The sequence below is a fragment of the Homarus americanus genome, unplaced genomic scaffold (assembly GCF_018991925.1).
Source record: "Homarus americanus isolate GMGI-L3 unplaced genomic scaffold, GMGI_Hamer_2.0 scaffold13284, whole genome shotgun sequence".
NCBI classification, from domain to species: domain Eukaryota; kingdom Metazoa; phylum Arthropoda; class Malacostraca; order Decapoda; family Nephropidae; genus Homarus; species Homarus americanus.
The window spans coordinates 172,501-195,000 of NW_024750842.1; the positions used below are offsets into that span (position 1 = coordinate 172,501).

A 22,500-nucleotide genomic window follows, 5' to 3' on the forward strand; every position below is an offset into this window, starting at 1 on the left:
ACTTATAAGGAGTTGGATTCTACTTTTAAGGATTGGATTCTACTTAAAGGGGTTGGAATCTACCTATAAGGGATTGGATTCTACTTATAAGGATTGAATCTTATTTAATAGCATCGAACTCACCTTAGCAGCATTGAATCCGACCATAAAACAGCATTAGATTCCATATATTTGACGTAGCATCATCGCCTACTACTACTACTACTACTATTTTTTTTAATGTGGGCTCCAGCCTCCCACAATAGCCACACCTTCGTCGTCATTTTATTACTTTAAAATTAAATATCCTAATACAAAAGTAACTACCCTAGCTGTGTTGAGCCGCAGATCTATGCGGCATCTAGTTAATATCTGCGACAGTTGTCGGCTTTGGGGCCGATGCTCCGTTCTCTGAGACAAAGCAATGCAGACCTAAGGAGAGAGAAGGACAGTCGACATCTCATCCAGGCTGTAACATAACTTCTGGGCTGCTGCTTCTGTCCGGATAACACCTCCGCGAGTCTGGCATAGAAACATCTTGCACTTGGTCCCATCCCACCAGAGGTTGTGAACACCAGAGGAGTGAAGCTGCCTTGATCAACGTTCTGAATCGTCTCCCCATACGTCCTGTTCTTGTTCCTCCTGTGTGCAGCGTCGAGAGCTAGGTTACGGTGACATGCGGCCATGGGTACGAAAATCCTTATATCAAAAAAGGCTCGCTGTCCCGCATCCAGAATCCTCGAGCTCTGACGTCCACAGGGCTTCGTTGGATGTGTTTGAAGTCCTGTGACAGAGGTTCTCACAGTCCAATGGAAGGAGGGTCGGTTCCACCAATGTCGTGGCAGATTTCCCTCAGTAGATTTGCTGTGAGATCCCTTACTTCGTCATGCCTCATGCAGACGAAGCCCCCCTTTCTTGCACACCATGGCTTGGTCGATGTCATAAGAAGAGCCACACACATTGGGAGGGCAAACCTTCTACTGGCCTACCGTACCTTGAGCAATGGCATCTGTGATTGCTTTTTATTACAATTGAAGCTTGCCCACCTTGCGCTATTACTACTACTATAACAACAACAACAACTACTACTACTACTACTACTACTACTACTACTACTACTACTACTCTCTACTCTCTCTCTCTCTCTCTCTCTCAGTTCTTTTTTACCTTTGCCATTTTTTATTAAGTACCTTGTTGATAATTTACGGCTGACCTTTTTATACCGTGCTGAGGTGTATGTATGTGTGTTGGTAATGGGTGGTTGTTGGCAGGTGTGTGTGTGTTGGTAATGGGTGGTTGTTGGCAGGTGTGTGTGTGTGTGTTGTAATGGGTGGTTGTTGGCAGGTGTGTGTGTGTTGGTAATGGGTGGTTGTTGGCAGGTGTGTGTGTGTGTTGGTAATGGGTGGTTGTTGGCAGGTGTGTGTGTGTGTTGGTAATGGGTGGTTGTTGGCAGGTGTGTGTGTGTGTGTTGGTAATGGGTGGTTGTTGGCAGTGTGTGTGTGTGGTAATGGGTGGTTGTTGGCAGGTGTGTGTGTGTGTTGGTAATGGGTGGTTGTTGGCGGTGTGTGTGTGTGTTGGTGATGGGTGGTTGTTGGCAGGTGTGTGTGTGTTGGTAATGGGTGGTTGTTGGGTGTGTGTGTGTTGGTAATGGGTGGTTGTTGGCAGGTGTGTGTGTGTGTTGGTGATGGGTGGTTGTTGGCAGGTGTGTGTGTGTTGGTAATGGTTGGTTGTTGGCAGGTGTGTGTGTGTTGGTAATGGGTGGTTGTTGGCAGGTGTGTGTGTGTGTTGGTAATGGTTGGTTGTTGGGTGTGTGTGTGTTGGTAATGGGCGGTTGTTGGCAGGTGTGTGTGTGAGTTGGTAATGGGTGGTTGTTGGCAGGTGTGTGTGTGTGTTGGTAATGGGCGGTTGTTGGCAGGTGTGTGTGTGTGTTGGTAATGGGCGGTTGTTGGCAGGTGTGTGTGTGTTGGTGATGGGTGGTTGTTGGCAGGTGTGTGTGTGTGTTGGTAATGGGCGGTTGTTGGCAGGTGTGTGTGTGTTGGTAATGGGTGGTTGTTGGCAGGTGTGTGTGTGTGTGTGTGTAATGGGTGGTTGTTGGCAGGTGTGTGTGTGTTGGTAATGGGTGGTTGTTGGCAGGTGTGTGTGTGTGTTGGTAATGGGTGGTTGTTGGCAGGTGTAGGACAGGTGTGTGTGTGTGTGTTGGTAATGGAAGGTTGTTAGCAGGTGTAGGACAGGTGTGTGTGTGTGTGTGTGTGTGTTGGTAATGGAAGGTTGTTGGCAGGTGTAGGACAGGGTGTGTGTGTGTATAGCTGGGCAGGACTAACCTAACCCACGTATATAGCATTATGGTGTTTAATCATCAGGTGAACTAAGCTGACAGGTGTAATCTTCAGGTGACCTCCCTCTAAGAATAAGATTATATGCAAAACTGTTTAATGAATCCACATAATACAGCCATTTTAGTGTATTTTGTATCTCGCTTCATGTCGGTTCTGGTACACACACACACACACACACACACACACACACACACATGAATCAGTGAGGCCGCCTTCTGATTACAGTACCACAATCAACCAGTTACACCTCTTTGCATATTGTTCTGCTCCCCTTACCCTCCCTTACCCTTCTCCCTTCCCCCCTCACCCCCCTCCCCCCCCTCACACTCCTGAAAGAGAATAATATTTGTCATTCGGTGGGTCAGTGTAGGTGATGCCTCAGCGTGTGGGTGGGTCTGTCACATCAGTGGGTGGAGATGGATGAATGGATGAAGGGTGGAGGGTGGTGTGGGTGGTGGGTGTAGAATGCGGGTGGGTAATGAGTGTAGATGGGTGGGTAGGTGGATGTATAGATTTGTATGTGTGTATGTCTCCCGGTATGTGTACGTGGGTTCATGTGTACGTCTTATGGTATGTGTGTGTGTGTGTACGTTTCCTCCTGTACCCATGATAAATGAGTATGTATACATGTATGGTAGTGTACATGTGTCTGTTTATGTACGTGTCTATGTTTATATGTCAGAATAAATGTCTGTATATTTATGAGGATGACTATTGACCTGAAAATGTGTGTATGTATGTATGTATGTATGTATGTGTGTGTGTGTGTGCTTGGTGCTGGAGGAGGAACCGTTCACTCAGGTATTCAAATAGGTCTTGTCTCTGTTAAGGAATCATTTGTATAGTAAGTTCAAACACCTTCCAGAACGTGTACACTTAGCGTTGATACTGTAGGGGGGGACTCTTGGTGTTTGGTTAAAATAAACAAAGTGAGCTGAATGTTATTAAATGTTGAGACTGGTTGTGAGAATGAGTGATAGGGTTTATGTATGTATGGATGGATATTTTAAATGTGTAGGAGATGGTTGGAGAAGAAGGCTGGCTGGCTGGCTGGTCGGTATTTTCTCGGGGCTGGCTGGCTGAGCTGTAACCAACCGGTCTTCAGGACTGGCCAGCTCCTATACCCCGCTGAGCCCGCCTCCCCATCTCAACTCCTTAGCAAATTTCTGCCACAGTTTACCCTATCCTCGCTGAAATACTCTCCTAAGAATAAAATACTTTTAGTCAGTTTATTAAAAGGTAAAATTGCTCTCTCACTGTAAGGTAGAATTTTGTCGGTAATTGAACAATCTGGTCGCAGACATGAATGAGTGTGCGGGCAGAGATTGTGCTCCCATCTCGTTTCGTTCGCCTGTCCCAGCGCCGCCAGCACCGTACATGCTGCCATGTTGTCAATTGTTACGCGTTTTTCCCCCTCAGATGACAGTGTTTGTAATGTCATAGTTTAATGGATACACTTAGAGACTTTGTACAGATTTATTTGCCTCCGTGAAATATCGCCTGAACTGTGGTATGGGATGAAAGGCGGCCGAAATAAACCCGAGGACGGTGCATAGCGTTTAAACCCGGCGTTTGGAGGGATGGCAGCCGCTGGCAACTGGTGCACAAAACAAGACAGTATGGGTTCTCATTATTTGCTTAATTCTCTCGATGCTGACCAAACACTTCACGGTCCACACCAATAGCATTTTAGGCCTCTAGATCAGCTGTCACGAAGAAGCTTCCAAAATTTAACGAATCCGTTGTCAAAAACTCCCCCGTTTCATCCTTATTAGGCAAGATATGCTAAATCAGTGTAGAGTCCCGGCTCCCCAGCACTTAGAGCCAGTCGGAAAAACGAGTCGGCAGGGACCTAAACGTGTCCGTCGGCCACACCAAAATGACCACTACGCCGGGGCCTCGTAGCGGCGTCTGGCCACCGCGGCTCGAGCCCTTTAAGTACGAATTCGATTTCAAAATATGTTTATGTAGCATTTGTAATGTATAAATCAAATGGTTTAATTCGCGTGGTCTGGTCGCCATCTTCAGCAATGGCACCACCACCCGGCCCGGCCCCGGGTCCTCCTCCGGCTGGCTGCGTTCACCTGCGTTTATGATACAGGCCGCGTTCTGCAGACTGCCTGGCTGGCCCGCGTTTACTTGCGTCTGTGGGACTGGAAGTATTCACTTGCACTGATGATTCAGGTTCAGTTCTGCAGACTGGCACGCTGCCGCGCTCACTGGTGCTGGAAGCGTTCACCTGCCTCTATGTGATACAGGCCGCGTTCACCTGTATAAATGGCGGTGGTCGCGTTCACCACTAGTTGCATTCACAAGACTAGTTGCGTTCTGCCTGTGTGAGAGCGATCGTGTTCAGTACACTGTTAGGTGGCGTTCTTTACCTGTTACGGCGCCTGGAAGCGTTCACCTACAGGTACTAGATCCAGCGTTCTCTTCTGTTTATCACACTGTCCGCGTTCTCCGTCAGCTGTGAGACAGTTTGTGTTCTCTCTGGGTCCCCCACACGCTGGCTGCTGTAGTCCTGGCCAATCACTTAACCAATGGTCGTTCACATGTTGCCTGTGATCCCGCCTGCCGCGTTCACACAATGATACTCCCAGAGAGGCTTGGTTCACAGCGAGTTCTCTAAACAGCAGTGTTCACCAGGTCGGGCTCAACGCTGCCGACTAGCGTTCACTTGTCTTGTCTGTGTATCACCCCTAAGTTCTCAAAAGTTGGTCTGCGTTCAGTGAAGTTTGTTTTCATTATGTGTAATCAATGCGTTCACGGAGTCTGTCCCGGGTGTGCGTTTAGTGCGTTCACCAGTCACGTGTACTAGGCAAATTATGCGCGCCGCACTTCACCGGCCAGTCCCAAGTGTGTGTGTGTGTGAGTGAGTGTGTGTGTGTGTGTGTGTGTGTGTGTGTGTGTGTGTGTGTGTGCGCGCGTCGCGTTGTTAGCAGCCATAAGTCGCTATGATAACAAGGTATTGTATGTCCTTTACCTTCTGCCATCCTAAGTGGTGTGACCTCTCTCTCTCTCTCTCTCTCTCTCTCTCTCTCTCTCTTTTGTGTCGGGGGCATTACTTCCCCCTTGGGTAGATGGGGAGTAGGGTGTGTTTTGAGAGAGGGAGAGTGCGTGTTTGGAGATTGGAGGATGTGGGGTTTGAAGTGTGTGTTTTGAGGAGGAGGGAGTGTGTGGGTTTTTTTGAGGGGGGAATAGAGTGTGTGGAAGGATATGTACAGAAGTGTGTGTGTGTGTGTGTTTGTACCCGGTCATTTAGAGGTCACGGGGTCACATGAGGTCAAATCAGTCATTAATTAACAACCTGAGGAATAATATAACCAATTAATATATCTATTTATATATCTTTTGCTATATAACCCTTATTAAACTCCTATTACAGTATATGAGGTCAAAGGTCACTTACTGAAGAGATCTGGGTCATTGTGCTTGTTTATTGTTAATTATTACTATCTAAAGATTTATTCTATGTTTTTTATTAATCTTTTGTTTTATTATTATTATTATCATTATTAATCGTATTTATTATTATTATTATTATTTATTCAGGTCAAAAGTTTATTAAAATCATCTCCCTCGTTTGTGGGTTTTTCTGGGTTGTTCGTGGTTACATTTTTATCAATTTCCTTAAGTCTGTTTTTATTAGCGGTTCGTTCTTGACCGCCCTTACGTCTCGCTTTTATTACTTTTATTAATGGAATGTCCGTGTGTGTATGTGTGTGTCCGTGTGTGTGTTTGTTTTTGTCGTGTGTGTGTGGTTAGTCTTACAGGTGTTTTTATGATGATTTGGTCTCGTATGTTTGTTAGTAATTGGTTAGTTATTGTCATCTCAGGTGTGTGGGGGGTGTTAGGTGTGTGGGGGGGGGTAGGTGTGTGGGGGGTAGGTGTGTGTGTGTGTTTTAGTGTTTTTGTTTTAATTCATTTTGTTCTTTCTCTAGTATTCTCTCACACACAGCACTTCACACCCCACTCAACACCCACACCCCCCACTGTGCCCCCCACACCAACAGAGGTCGGTCCATCAGCTCTCTGTTGATGGATGAATCCGGTGGAAGAATATTCAACTGTCTGAAGAATGTAGTCCATCACGGTGTTTGTGGTCTGGGTGTTTGTACCCTGGTGAGGCCTTTTGGTGTTGTGACGTCAGCACAAGACATTTTCCTTCTCACCCTATTTAGTCTTTTTAAACTATTGTGTGTGTCGCTAGGTCTTTCTTTCATCTCTCTTTCCTCTCTCTTCATTTTTTTTATTTTCTTTGTTTTATCTATTGTATTTTCTCTCTCTCTCTCTCTCTCTCTCTCACATGCAGAGAAAGCTACCCAAGACACACTAAAGGGACGCTTCATTATCTCCTCCTCCTCCACTAAGTGCTTCTCCAAATGGCACAAGAGGACGGAGAGAAGTAATCCGCCCTGGAAGACTAATTATAACTCGACTTTCACTTGTTCCAGGCCACTGATACCCCCACCCTCTTTGGTAATTCAGGAAGGAGGGTGGGGGTGATGCAAGTGAGGAAGGTGAGAGTAGGGGGTGGAAGTGAGGGGGAAGGGTAGGGGAGACGTGCAAGTGAGGGGGGCAGGTAAAGGGTAGGGGGAGGTACAAGTGAGGGGTAGGCGGTAATTCTTCACCTGTTATCATTTTGTTATTGAACATTTTATTTCGCCAGAAGAACACAGATACAGAGTGAGTGAGTGACAATAGTTTTTCAGAACAGCAGCAGTGTTCCTTTCCTGTAGTTTGAAGTAGCTGCAGTGTTTCTTATAGTATTAAGTAGCTACGGTGTTTCATCTTATCATTGACGTGAAAGTAATCAGTTTCAGCTTGTGTTTGTAATAATAATAATAATAATAAACGGTGGCTGAAAATATACAAACTGTGTGTGTGTAGATGAGCCACGTTTCACAGACCGGTTCTCGCTACTGACCAACACTGAGGTAATATTGGTTCACTCTGAGATAATCTTGATTTATTTTGATATATTTTTTTCTTTATCACGAGAGAAGGAATGTAATAGTTTTGGAGGCAGTGTTTCGTCTTTTGTAGTAATTGATTGTGTGCTTGTTGTGTTGTGTTGTGTTGTTGTAAGTGAATTAATTAATTGGCATATATAAATCTCCCTTCACCTGTACTTCTGTCTTAATTAACTTGATACCTGTACCTGTAATACCTATCCTGTTGTCTATTAATTAATAGATTGTGTCTACCTAATTTTGTACCTGTTCCTACGCTTGTATCTACTGTAATCTATCTATCTATCTATCTATCTCTACCTGTACCTGTTCTTCATGAATTAATAAGACGGAATCAGATGAAGCTGCCCAGGTGTTCAGTACCCCAGGTCACGGGAGGTCAAAGGACAAGACGTGACCCTGAATCGAGGTCACAAGAGATTGGGGTTGTGGCCTGTTCGTTGTTGTTATCCTCCCTACCTATTGTGTGACCTGATCTGACCTCAATGTGCTTCCCCCCTCACCTCACCTTCTCACCTGTATCCCTCACCTCCTCTCACCTGTATCCCTCACCTCCTCTCACCTGTCTCCCTCACCTGCCCCCCCCTACAAACCTTTGACCTTTGAATACAGTAGATTAGGGGGGGGATTAATAGTCAATTGTTCTTTTTTCTCTTTGACCGAAATTTAGGTGAGAGGTGAGGTGTTTTATCTGTCTGTCTGTCTGTCTGTCTGTCTGTCTGTCTGTCTGTCTGTCTGTCTGTCTGTCTGTCTGTCTTTTTATCTGGCCCTTTGTGTGTGTATGTGTGTGTGTGTGTGTGTGTGTGTGTGTGTGTGTGTGTGTGTGTGTGTGTGTGTGTGTGTACATCAGTTCACTTTCATCAGTCTCGTCACGCCTCGCACCCATACCTACTCCCTTTCACCACCCACTACCGCCACCCATTTGTACCGCCCACTCTGCCACCCACTGTAACGCCCATTACCCACCCACAACCAGTGACTACCGCCATTAACATACCTCTACCACCACCACCACCACCCACAACCAGAGAGGGGGGGTGAGAGGTGTTCATGGGTAGGTATGGGCTTGAGATTGAGTTGTGGGGGGGGTGGGGGGTAGGTGGGGGGGGGGGTGAGGGAGGGATAACATTCCTTACCTCGTCTGCTGGGTCAGGGGATTAAGATGAGTTGTAGGGAGGAGTATTGGAGGAAGATTGGAGGTAGGAGAACTGGAGGTGGTAGGAGGGAGGAGGGAGGGAGGAGGCAAGACAAGGTAAGGCAAGTCGGTCGTCATTAAATTACCCAGGTAAGCACGACCCTACCTCCATACCCTCCTCCCCATACCCCTCCACCCCCCCCTCACCCCTTCACCCTCCCTTCACCCCCCCTTCAATCCCTCACCCCCTCAACCCCTCCCCCTCCTTCACCCCTACCCCCCTTACCCCTCACCCTCCTCCCCTCAACCCTCCCATGCCCCTCACCCCCTCCCCCCCCTCTCACCCCTCACCCCTCCCTCCCCCTCACCCCCTCCCACCTCACCCCCTCACCCCTCCCTCCCTTCACCCTCACCCCTCCCCACCTCCCTCCACCACCCCTCACCCCCTCCCCCCTCACCCCCTCCCCACCCCTCAGACCCCTCGCTTCTTCAAAACTTTACCCCATAAAAAATCAATTAACACAAAAATTAAAGCATTTCCTGTATTTTTCTCTCAATTTTATTATTATTATTATTATTATTATTATTATTATTTTTATTATTATTATTATTTTTATTATTTTTATTATTATTATTATTATTATTATTATTATTATTTTTATTATTATTATTATTATTATTATTATTATTATTATTATTAGTATCATTCGTGACCATCGCTGACCCTTACCTATTTTTTCTCCGTCAGGTAAATACCATAAATAATAAGGTAATGGTTATATATACTGGAAAGGTTAACTGGTTCCTTGAAGTAAACAAACATATAAAAAAATATTACAGGTGTAGAATAGTTCAGGTAAAGTGATTATAAATATAGGTTGGGAAATAGCGTAATTGATCTCTCTCTCTCTCTCTCTCTCTCTCTCTCTCTCTCTCTCTCTCTCTCTCTCTCCAATAGCCTCATAATTAATATACCCCAGATAACCAATAAATGGATAAATAAGAGAATCAACCAAAGATAACTGTGGACATGACGATAATAAGCAAATAATTACGATAACTGAAGTCCATCCGAAAACAAAAGATGATTAAAGAATAAGGAAATAAACCAATAAACGATAATAACAAAAGAAACAAACAATTACTTCATAAATAACTACAATAACTGATAATAACTACAATAACTGGGCTTAAATATGGACGATATCCTTCCACTAACAATGGTACGGTTTAATACTCTACGATACCTCAGAGAGTTGTGTTCAAGATGGGTGGGGGGGAAAGAAAGGGGGATACTCACAACACAGGGTACAATAGCATCTCTGTCTCTGTTCATAAGGCTGTGTTTCGTCTCTCGTGTGTGTGTCTGTCTGTCTGGGTATATATGGAAGAAACGTCATATAGAATTATAGTGGAGAGGGAGACATTTTGGATTTGTAATTAAGGTATTGTCAGGTGAGCATTGGCTACCTCTCTCTCTCTCTCTCTCTCTCTCTCTCTCTCTCTCTCTCTCTCTCTCTCTCTCTCTCTCTCTCTCTCTCTCTCTCTCTCTCTCTCTTATCTCCTCTTTCCCTCCTATCTCCCCTCCCCTTCTCCCCCCTTACTCCATCCTCCTCCCCACCTCCCTATCTCCTCCCACCCCTCCCACACACGTGGCCTGATTACTGATTAAATCTTTATTTTGGGGACTGGAAGCTGGGCTGCTGGCTACTAGTGCTGGGTTGGGGAGGGGAGGGGAGGAGGAGGAGGTTAGATTTATTTAGCCCTGAATTGGTCTGTTTTATTTATCATTATATTACCTGAGTCTTATCTGTGTACCTGTGATTACATTCATACATACATACATACATACATACATACACACATACACACATACATACATACATACACGTGAGGTTGACTTATGGGAAGCAATATACTGTTCGGTCATCAAGGTAGACGATGGTGTAATTAGTGACTTATCTCAGGTGATGGGCCACAGGGCAGGTGTACGTAGGGGGGTGTTGGGGGAGGGTGTGTAGGGGAGGGTGTGTAGGGGGGAGGATATGTGGGGGGGGGGGAGTGTAGGGGGAGGGGTGGGGAGGGGGTGTGTAGGGGAGGGGTGTGTAGGGGAGGGGTGAGGAGGGAGGTGGAGTGTGGGGAGGTGTGGGGAGGATTAGGATTTTACTCTCAAGTCGTGGTTGGTGGTTGTGGTGATGGTGGTAGTAGTTGTGGTAGTAGTAGTAGTGGTGGTTATTGTTATGTAGTGATGGTGGTGGTGTGTGATTGGGTCGTATAGAAGAAGATGGAGGGAAGGAAGGAAGAGGAAGGGAGGGAGGGAGGGAGGGAGGCTAGAAGGACGGGTAAGGGAGAGAGGTATGAGGAGGGAGGAAGGACAGAGTCGTGAGGGAGGGAGGGAGGGAGAGGGGGAGGTAGAGGGGGGGAGGTAGAGGGGGAGGGGGTAGAGAGGGAGGGAAGGGGAGGGTCGTGGACGGTCAGTAGGAGGGATGATGATGGGGAAGGGGTGACAGGCGATAATGGATGACCCAGCGGAGGGAGGTGTAATGAGGAGGGACACAGGTGAGGGAGGGAGGTGAGGGAGGGAGGAGGGAGGGAGGGAGGGACAGGTGAGGGAGGGAGATGAGGGAGGGAGGTGAGGGGAGGGAGGTGAGGGAGGGAGGGAGGGAGGAGGGAGGGGGACACAGGTGAGGGACACAGGTGAGGGGAGGTGAGGGAGGGAGGTGAGGGGGGAGGGAGGGAGAGGTAGGGAGGTGAGGGAGAGAGGGAAAGGAGAAGAGAGGTGAGGGGAGAGAGAGAGAGAGAGACAAAGAAATGATATAGATGGGGAGTAAGTGATTACCTCCTTGGAGATGGGGAATGTCCGGGAGATGAAGGAGATTATGCTGTGGTGATGCTGTAGTGGTGATGCTGTGGTGATGCTGCTGTAGTGATGATGGTGATGCTGCTGTGGCGGTGATGCTGTGGTGATGCTGCTGTGAGTGATGGGTGATGCTGTGGTAGTGATGAGGTGTGATGCTGTAAGGAAAAAACAGAGAGAGAGAGAGAGAGAGAGAGACAGAAGAGACAGACAGACAGTGAGAAAGAACATAAGAATGGAGGAAACTGCAGCGGGCCTACTGATCCATACTGGGCAGAGAGAGAGAGAGAGACAGAGAGAGAGAGAGAGAGAGAGAGAGTCAACAATTCCACCTTCTTCTCTTTAATATTTTTCAAAGTATTTGTATAAGTTTTGTCTCTCCTAAAGTCACGGCGAGATAAGGACGCCATTTTGAAATAGTCACTGAGGAATTTGGTCCACATTTACCCTGCCATATTTTCCTGTTAGGTTTTGGTTAGGTTAGGTTTGGTTTTTTTTACAAGAACACATGATTAATTTTTTCAGAATTATTAAAGAAAGAGGAAGATTAAATTAATTTTATTTTAGCCAAGTAGATTTATTTTTTCTAGATAAAAGAAGAAATATATTTTGTAATTAATTTTTCTAATAAACGATAGAATGAAATTTAAAAGAAAATCTAATTCCATATAATTTTTTTAAGTAGTGAATAGGAATATATATATTTTTTTTAGATAATAAGAAAGTCTTCAATTTTATATTTTGATTCTGTAAGAGAGAGATTTTAAAACCCTGTAAATAAAAGCTCCCCAAAAAATACTAGAATCCTTTTTTAAATAATAATAATTGATCTTACTAACACCTGAGATATTTAATTAATCAGGTGTTGTTATATTTCCCATCATTATAGACAACAGAGGGAGGGGATATTTTTGACTTATATTCTACCTAATTAATTATAGGATAGTACATTATTACCTGAAGTTATAGTATATGGTTAGGTTAGGTTAGGTGAGGTTAGGTTAGGTTAGGTTAGGTTAGGTTAGGTTAGGTTAGGTTAGGTGAGGTTAGGTTAGGTGAGGTTAGGTTAGGTTAGGTTAGGTTTTTAAAGATTTAATTCACTTGTTATGTGTGTATATAATTGTGGTTAAGTGAGTGTGTTTGTATGTGTGTGTTTGTTCATGTTGTTGTTGTAGTAACCATTTCCCGTCTGCACACACACACACACACACACACACACACACACCGTGTTATTTCCACCCACCCATTCCTTTCTTTGTGAGCGCTGTAGTTCTTGACCCACCGCCCGGCACACTATATTAAGAGATAGAGACAAAGAGACAGAAGGAAGGAGAGAGAGATAAGGTTCCGTGGCCATACAGGGAGTAAATTGACGTCTTTCTCTCTCTCTCTTCTCTCTCTCTCTCTCTCTCTCATGACAGGAGGCTTTTATCCTCCACCCAGTGAGTCACCAGTTAGTGTGAGTCTGTGGTAATACTCACGTGTACTGAGTCTCTTGTAAACAAACATGGCGTATATCCTCCTTTACCCCTCCTACCCCTCCCTCACCTGGCCCCTCACCCTCACCTCCCCTCACCTCACCCCTCCCCTCCCCCTCACCCTCCCCTCCCCCCTCCCCCTCCTCCTCCCTCCCCCCCTCCTCACCCTCATTCACAAATTAAGACTTTAATGGTTTAGAGAAAATAAATATGTTTAGTCTTTTATTTTTTCCTTTTTGTTGTGAAGGATTTGTATTTATTTATTTATTTATTTATTTATTTTTTATTTTTTATTATATTGATTTTATTTACGTATTTTTTATAGTTTATTTATTTATTTATTTTTATTTATTTTGTTTATTCAGGTTTTATTCATTTATTATTGTATTTATTTATTTATGTATTTATTTATTTATTATAAGTTGTAAAGTAACTTTTACATCATGTCGCTCTATTATTAAGTTAGTTTACAGTTAATACATTTAATTTGATCTTATAAGTGAGTTATATAAGTACCGGTTATTGGGACGTATTTAGTGATCTTGTTCCTCCGAGTTTTAGTTTAACAAATTTATTAACAAAGCTTGTAGTACAGTTTGTCTATTGGGAGTAATTCAGTGAGTTCTTGACACTGAGGGTGGTAGCACTTCCCACTACCACGCAGGACAGAGGTTCATACACAGTACAAGTCATATTCTAATGGAAGACTAATCAGTGTGGATCAGCACCAAATTTTGGATAAACAGCAAGAATGTCCTCAAGCACCCTGGTTCAATGTAATAATTACAAAGTTCATGATACAATGAGCCAGAGTCTCTTGATAGTGTCATTTGGTGGGTTAACAACAGAACACAAGAAAATAAGGAGTCTGCAATAGGCCGGTTGGCCTGTGCATGGCAGCTCCTGTCGAGAGTTACTACCACTCTCTATCATCCATGAATCTATCCAGCCTCCCTTTGAAACTTTCCAGCGTTCCAGCACTTACTACAAAGTTGCTAAGCTTGTTCCACTCGTCCACCACCCTATTTGTAAACCAGTTCCTTCCTATCTCCCTCCTAAACCTAAACTTATCCAACTTGAATCCGTTGTTCCGAGTCCTATCCTGCTCGGATATTATAAGAACTTTATCTATATCACCTTTATTGATTCCTTTCACCCACTTGAATACTTCTATCATATCTCCCCGCACTCTTCGTCTTTCTAGGGAATGCAAGTTTAGTTTCTTTAACCTATCCTGATATGGAAGGTTTCTAAGTCCCGGAATCATTTTCGTCATTCTTCGCTGCACCGACTCTAGTGAATTGATATCCATTCTATAATAAGGGCACCAGAACTGAACCGCATAATCGAGGTGCGGCCTGACTAGCGCAAGATATAGTTGCAATAAGACCTCTGCACTCTTATTACTTACACTTCTAGATTTAAAACCCAATACTCTGTTTGCCTTATTTCGAACATTAACGCACTGTTTTCTAGGCCGTAGGTCCGGCCTTACAAGTACCCCTAAGTCTCTTTCACAAGTCGACTTCTCTAGGTTGATGTTGTTAAGACTGTATACATTGACAGTATTTGTTCTTCCAATATTAAGTACGCTGCACTTGCTGGTGTTGAATTTCATTTGCCATTTTTCAGACCACCCCTGCAGTTTATTTAGATCCTCCTGTAATGCATTTGCATCCTGCTCTGAATTAATCTGCCGCCCTATTTTGGTGTCATCCGCAAACTTGCTTATGTCACTGCTGATCCCAGTATCTAGATCGTTTATGTAGATTATGAACAAGAGGCCTAGTACTGACCCCTGGGGAACCCCACTGGTTACACGGCCCCACTCAGATTTAACACCATCTACGCTGACCCTCTGCGTTCTATCGGTGAGCCATGATTTTATCCAATTTAAAACTTTCCCCTCGATACCATGAGCCTTAATTTTTCTCAGAAGCCTCTGATGCGGTACTCTGTCAAATGCTTTGCTAAAGTCTAAGTAAATAACATCGTGATGTTGGTGGTGTTGTTATTATTATTACCTTACCTTACCTTACCTTACCTTACCTTACCTTACCTTCTAACCCACACAGGTAGCGCTAGGGTGTGTAATCATCAGGTGAGATAAACTAAGGTGTCTAATCTTCAGGTGAACTTTGTTTACCTTATACTGTATATTCTAAACTAACAAATAATTTCTTTCCTCAGGTGAGTGTGTGTGTCGGGCCCTCGGAGATGTGCTGAGAGAAGGTAACGTGTTATTGTGAGCAGGAGATAGAGAGATAAAGGTGAATAGATGATGAGATAGATGGGGAGGACAGAGAATGGGGAGAAAGGGAAGAAAGAGAGAGAGAGAGAGAGAGTAAAGGCTTAGGTCGCTGGGCGCCATACACCAACCACAGGTATTTACAACGTGAAGCTGAGTAGTGTTGTACTCCCTCACCCTGCCCCTCTCTCCCTTTGATCTGCCTCACCCTGCCCCTCTCTCCCTTTGATCTGCCTCACCCTGCCTCTCTCTCCCTTTGATCTCCCTCACCCTGCCTCTCTCTCCCTCACCCTCTCCTCTTTACCCAATCTGGAATATTCCTTATTTCCCAGAACATAGATTCCAAGTTCGGGAATGCCCTCAGAACACAACCCCAAAATAACGTCACTGGAATGAACCCGGTATCCCAGTCCGAACCCGGTATCCCAGTCCGAACCCGGGTCCCAGTCCGAACCCGGTATCTCAGTCCGAACCCGGTATCTCAGTTCCGACCCGGTTATTCATGTTACAGGGAGATCCATTTTACCCGGTACTGATCTGTGAAGTCAACCAGTCGGAACCCGGATACTGGAATCTACCGGATACCGGGTATTTACCGGGTTAAGGCTCCTCTAAAAATATTAACTTTAAATTTTGAATAAGTAATTGGAAAATGCGAGATGTTAATTGTTTAGAGAGAGAGAGAGAGAGAGAGAGAGAGTCACCAGTATAGTGAAGTAGATCCTATATTTCGAAAAGATCGTAAGTTATTTTTTCTCACTTCTCGTAAGTGGTAGCTCCACCTCACCTCACCTCACCTCACCTCACCTCACCTCACTTCACCTCACCTCACCTGAGACACAAAATGGCGTCCAAACTGTCCCGAGACGATGGCATAATTTAGCGTCACTATCCTTGTGTGTTGTAGCGCCACTAATACTATCCAAGTTATAGCGCCACTACCCCTGTGTGTGTGTGTGTGTGTGTGTGTGTGTGTGTGTGTGTGTGTGGCTCACAACCGGATTCATAAATCGGTCCATTGTCATTCGATTAATTGAAATTGTTGTTTATGAATAATTGACCTGGGCTCTCAATTAAGGGGTCGGGGGAGATTACACGAGAGAGATAGTGTGCCCGGTCAGCCTGGGGTGTGGGGTGATACCTGGGAGGAGGGGAGGCTTCTGGGTGTGGGGCGATACCTAGGGAGGGGGGAGGGTAAGTGACGGGGGGAGGCTTCTGGGGTTGAGGGGTGATTGCTAGACCAGGGGGAGGAATGGATGGGGAGAAGGGGAGTGGGGAGAGGAGTGAGATGGTGAGGGAGAGGATGGTGAGGGAGGATAAGGATGGTGAGGGGTAGTGGGGGAGGGAAGGGAAAGATATAACAAACCTCACATGTTAAATAACTTGATAACAAAAGGTGTGACACTAATTACACAGGTAAGGACCCATTACCTATTTCCATCATTAATTAATTATCAATCTATTTTATTTTTCCTTTCTATAAACTTCACTACTACTACTACCACTACTACTACTACTAATAATAATAATAATAAAATACCAAGAGTTTATTCAAGATTTTAATAGACAAGTGTAGGCATTTTATTAATTTATAAGCATAGGTAATTGTAGGTATTTTAGTAATTATTTAAATGAAGAAAAATCTAATATAATCTTTTATTTAATTATTTGATAGTAAAATGGCGGTATATAATTGTTATACAACTGAATAATATTTTGATAAAGATTATAAGACTAATTATTTTATTGATACGTTAATATTATTTGGGTTGGGTTAGGTTAAGTTGGGTTGGGTTGGGTTAGGTTAAGTTGGGTTGGGTTAGGTTAAGTTGGGTTGGGTTAGGTTAAGTTGGCTTGGGTTAGGTTAAGTTGGGTTTAGGATTGGGTTGAGTTAAGGTTGGGTAGGTTAAGTTGGGTTGGAGTTGGGTTAGAGTTAAAGTTGGGTTGGGTTAGGTTGGGGTTAGGTTAAGTTGGGTTGGGTTAGGCTGGGTTGGGTTAAGACAGGTTGGGTTGAAGTTAGGCTGGGTTGGGTTAGGTTAGTTGGGTTAAGTTGGGTTGGGTTAGGTTAAGTTGGGTTGGGTTAGGTTAAGTTGGGTTGGGTTAGGTTGGGTTAGGTTAGGATTGGGTTGGAGTTAGGTTGGGTTGGGATTGGTGGTTGGGTTAGGTTAAGTTGGGTTGGATTAAGTTGGATTTGGGTTAGGTTAAGTTGGGTTGGGTTAGGTTAGGATTGGGTTGGGTTGGGTTAGATTAAGTTGGGTTGGGTTAGGTTAGGCTGGGTTAGGTTAAGTTGGGTTGGGTTAGGTTAGGCTGGGTTGGGTTAAGTTGGGTTAGGTTAGGTTGGTGTAGTATTGTATTAAAATAGTATTATAAATGACAATATATTCTTGAATGTTTTATAAGTGAATATAATAATTTAAGTGGTATTATTATGTGATGTTGTGGTCACTTAAATGAATAGATATAAGTAGGAAATTGTTTTATAAGTATTAAAGTGATTTAACAGTAGTGGGTGTTAAGAGTCACTTTAGTAGTAATAAGTGTTTTTTATAAGTAGAGATGGCATAAGTAACATGATGGTATTGGGATAAGTAGTGATCGTTTGTAAGTCTTTCTGAAGTGTTTAAGTAAATGTCTTAAGGGTTCACGTGAAGATTAACCACCCCAGATTATTTCACCTGGAAATTAACAAACCCTAACCTACCCTAACCTAACCTACCCTAACCTAACCTACCCTAACCTAACCTAACCTACCCTAACCTACCCTAACCTGAACTTAACTGGGAGTGTATCTAACTTACTTAGAAGTGACGACAGAAAGATAGCGGGCAGGTAGGAGCCCTCACCTCAAGGGGGGCAGGTAGGAGCCCTCACCTCAAGGGGGGCAGGTAGGAGCCCTCACCTCAAGCGGGGCAAGTAGGAGCCCTCACCTCAAGGGGGGCAGGTAGGAGCCCTCACCTCAAGCGGGGCAGGTAGGAGCCCTCACCTCAAGGGGGGTAGGTAGGAGCCCTCACCTCAAGGGGGGTAGGTTGGAGCCCTCACCTCAAGGGGGGCAGGTAGGAGCCCTCACCTCCCTCAGTATCTGCAGGAGACACTCACCTGATTAAGTAATCACCTGGACGAGGTAGCAGGTGGCCCAGCAGGTGTCATCAGAGGCCGCCACGACATTTTTCAACAATAATTAAACTGGAAGCGTAGCCCAAAATAGACTTTAAGGGCCCTCACTATGGACCAGGGCCAAGAAGGTCTCCGGGGTCGGGTTCAGGGACCTAAGATCAAAGTGGACCCGAAGTTTGGGTTTACCTTGTTGTGAACCTCTCTCTGGCCTTACACCTGAGTCAACAAACTAGATGGTTACCTGAAACTTGCCTTCGTTAACTCCACCTTCAGGACACAGGGGGTCTCTCCCGGGGTACTGGGGTCATGGCAGTACTCCCAGGTAAGGTCACATAAGTCAGTCACCTCTTCCGGGACGTTTATAAACAACAATGAGAGTTTGAATTAGGTTCCCAAATCCTCTTGAAGGTGAGGTACAGGTGTGGTACAGGTGAGGTGCAGGTGTGGTACAGGTGAGGTACAGGTGGTGGCATAGATGGTGGCTAGGTACAGGTGAGGTACAGGTGAGAAAGCAGGGTGCTCCTGTCCACATTCACCAACAAGCGGAGGGGGTTGGGTTGTGGGTCGGGTTGGGTGAGGGGTTGTGTTAACGTTGGATTATTACAGAAAAAATCCTAACCTAACCTAACCAAGGACAGTTGTCGTGACCCTAGACAGTACTTGTAATGCCGCCTGACAGTACTGACGGAGGTAAGTTGTCCGCTGTCACTTACCATCTGTTAATTAGACTTGGCTACTGGCGGCGGGGGGCGGGTGGGGCGAGGCGGTGGATTTGGTGGGGGTGAGGTTAGGGGTTGGGTAAGGGTAGGGCAGTGAGAGACGAGGTTGGGGCACAGCGAGGGTTGGAGGCAGCAGGGAGAGTGGGAGGGGGCGGGGCGGCAAGGGGGCACCTGCTATCTGGCTGTTTTGCTGGACACGGGCGCGCATGTCCCACTCAAACCGGTCTCATCTCCGCTGCCCCGCCAGTGCCCGCCTCCACTGGTACTGCCCCTGGCCCACACTGCCCTCAGGGTGGCCTGGTATTGTCCACTGCCAGTGCCCGCTCTCACTGGTAGTGCCCTGCCCATACTGCCCCTCTCACCTGTGTTAATTCTACTCTACTCACCTGTACCGTCTCACCTGTGTTGTCCTACCCACTCTACCCAGTCCCTAGTGTTTCTACTGCCCTACCTGTGCTGTCTTCACTTAATTTCACCTGTACCGTCTCACCTGTGTGCTCTGTTCTCACCACTTCCCACCGTCTCACCTGTTTCTACTGCCCTACCTGTTGTCCCACTTACTCCATCCACCAACCCCACCTGCCCCACCTGTTGTCCCACTTGCCCCACCCTGTACCGTCCAGTGTTTCTACCTGCCCCACCTGTGTTGTTCACCACTCCACCTGTACCGCCCCACCTGTGTTGGTCCCACTTTACCCACCTGGTAATTGCCCCAGCAGCTCCACTGTCCTACCCAGTTGCCCCACCTGTGTGTCCCACTCTACCTAATCTGTACCGTCTCAGTGTTTCTACTCGTCTCTACCTGTGTTGTCCCACTACTACCTCCTCACCTGTGTTGTCCCACTTACTCTAACTGTACCCTAGTGTTTCTACTGCCCCACCTGTGTTGGGTCTCACTTACCCACCTGTACCCTGTGTTGTCCCACTTACCCCACCCTAATTGCCCCCTGTCTCAAATTGTGTTGTCCCACTTACTCTACCTGTACGTCTCTACCTGTGTTGTCCCATACTTCATTCTCGGTTCCCCACCCAAAGTTGTTCCACTACTCCACCTGTACTGCCCCACCTGTACTGCCATACTTTACTCCATCTGCACTGGCCCTACCTGTGTTGTCCACTTACTCTACCTGTACCTGCCCTACCTGTGTTGTTCCCACTTACTCCCATCTGCACTGCCCCACCTGTACTGCCCACCTGTACCCAATCTCACCTGTTCCATCTGGCCCTAGTGGCGAGAAATGGTGATTAAAGGTGAAGGATGGCGCTGATCACACACACACACGCACACACACACACACGCACACACGCACACACACACACACACACACACACACACACACACACACACACACCTTGCTTACGTGTAGAGGTAAAAACAATGATTTTATCTGATAATTACTATTGGAGCTGGTCTCTCCTCCTGCTTCCTCTTCCCCATTCTCCCTACCCTCCTTGGCCTCATTTCTCCCTACCCTCCTCCCTCATTCTCATTCTCCTCCTCCTCCTCCCTACCTCATTCTCCTCCCTCCCTCATTTCTCCCTCCTCCCTCCTCCCTCCTCACCCTCCCTCCCTACCCTCCCTCCCCACCCCACCTCCCTCCTCCTCCCTCCCTCTCCCCACTCCTCCTTCTCCTCCTCCTCCTACCTCCTCCTCACCTCCTCCCTCCCTCCCCTCCTCCACTCCTCCCTCCTCCCTCACCCTCCTCCCACCTCCCACTCCTCCCCACCCTCCTCCTCCTCCTCCTCCCTACTCCTCCTCCTCCCTCCTCCGCGACACCAGATAAGCACCAAGCTTCCCGAGGCTGGCAGCCCCACAACGGAGGGTCACAGTCCCTCATCAGCCGTCGGTCAGGTCTGAAACTCATTACTGATACTCCAAACCCGAACCCCGATTTTTCGAACCTAGACTTTCCGAACTCCGACTTGACGAACCCCGACTTTACGAACCCCGACTTGACGAACTCCGACTTTCCGCACGCCGAATCCCGACTTTCCGAACCCCTGACCCTGGGATTCCGAACCCCGACTTTCCAAACCCCGACTTTCCAAACCCCGAACCCCTACCCCGACTCCTGAACCCCGACTTCCCAACCCATTACTAGAACAACGAATCTAAACTTATAAAAAAAAATCCTTCTTTTTCTAACAATTTATAATATATATTAGTATAATATTACTTAACACCTTACACCTTTACCTGAGTTTGTTAAATATAATGAAGGATTGATATAAGATAATGAACATAATATAAACGGGTCGTAATATATATAAGAAATAAATGGGATTCACTTTGTGGGGAGGTGTGGGTTCGTTATTACTGTAAGGGATTCGGAGGTTTGGGATTCACAGATCTATGAATATGCGTTTGTTTGTCTCAATAAGAACATAACAATGGAGGAACTACAGCGGGTCATACTAGGCAGTCCCGTCTACACCCAACCCCTATCGCTCATATATCCATCCAGCCTATGTATGAAGCTATCCAGTGTATGTATGAATGTTTGTATGTATTTTTATATGTAGATATATGAATATGCATGTACTGTGTATGTGTGTAGGTGTAAATATGTAAATGTATGCAGGTGTGGGTGTAGGTGTGGGTGTATGTGTGGGTGTAGGGATATACATAAGACAGGGAGGTTATCGCCTGTCACCTAACCTAACCTAACCTAACCTCGCTCTCTGATGGTTATTAAAGATAAGTGTTATTAATATTGACGTACAGGTGTGGTGCCCTGGCTACACCTGCAGGAAGAAGAGGGAGGGAGGGAGGGAGAGGGAGAAGAGAGAGGGAGGGAGGATAGGGAGAGGATGGAAGTGTCTACATTATCCATAGGGAGGAGGGAGAGAAACTCGAAACGATAGAACAGAGAGGGTGAGGGAGAGTGAAAGGTCTATCTTGGTGGGGGGGCTAAAGGAAGGAGGAGTAGGTGAGGGGGTAGAGGAGGTGTGAATGGTGAAAGGAACTGAATTTATGAGAGAAGGGAGGAGGGAGGAAGACAAGGGGGTGGAGAGAGGGGGAGAAGAAAGAGGGAGGAATTAGATTAGATAAGTGAGAAGAGGTGGAGTTATGCAGAGGTGAGTGGGGGGAGTGGGGTAGGTGGGGAAGAATATGATAGATAGAAAAAACATGAACTAGAGTTATGAATTTATATATGGCAGGTGAGGTGAGAAATGAAAATGTGTAGTATTATTATGATTCCGTGTTTGTAGAGATCGCTATGTTCTGTCTGTCTGTCTGTCTGTCTGCTAAGTTCATTTAGATTATTATAGCAGTAAATGGTAGTTGTTCGGTACACCTGTCTGTCTGATAATTAAGAGTATTGGGGTTAATTAATTCAGGTGTTCCCTTGTTGTCCCCCCAGGTAAGGTGTTGTTGATTGTGACGTCATGATCAGCTGTTTCTTGTTGACACACACACAGGCTGTCACCTTCTTCATACACACACACACATAGTAATCATCTCCGCTGTCACACGGACACGTACACACGACACGACAACACACGTACATACACGCATATATACATACATGCATGAACCGACAAACATGCAGCTACATATACAAATACATACATAAATACATATACAATACAGTGTGTGTGTGTGTGTGTGTGTGTGTGTGTGTGTGTGTGACGACTGTTGACGACACACAGGTGAACC

General features: G+C 45.8%; 1 protein-coding gene across 1 annotated transcript in view; it reads left to right on the top strand.

Moving 5' to 3' along the window:
* Window positions 1–22,500, top strand: part of LOC121854221 (extensin-like) — a 29,145-nt gene that overhangs the window by 2,961 nt on the left and 3,684 nt on the right. The window lies entirely within an intron of this gene.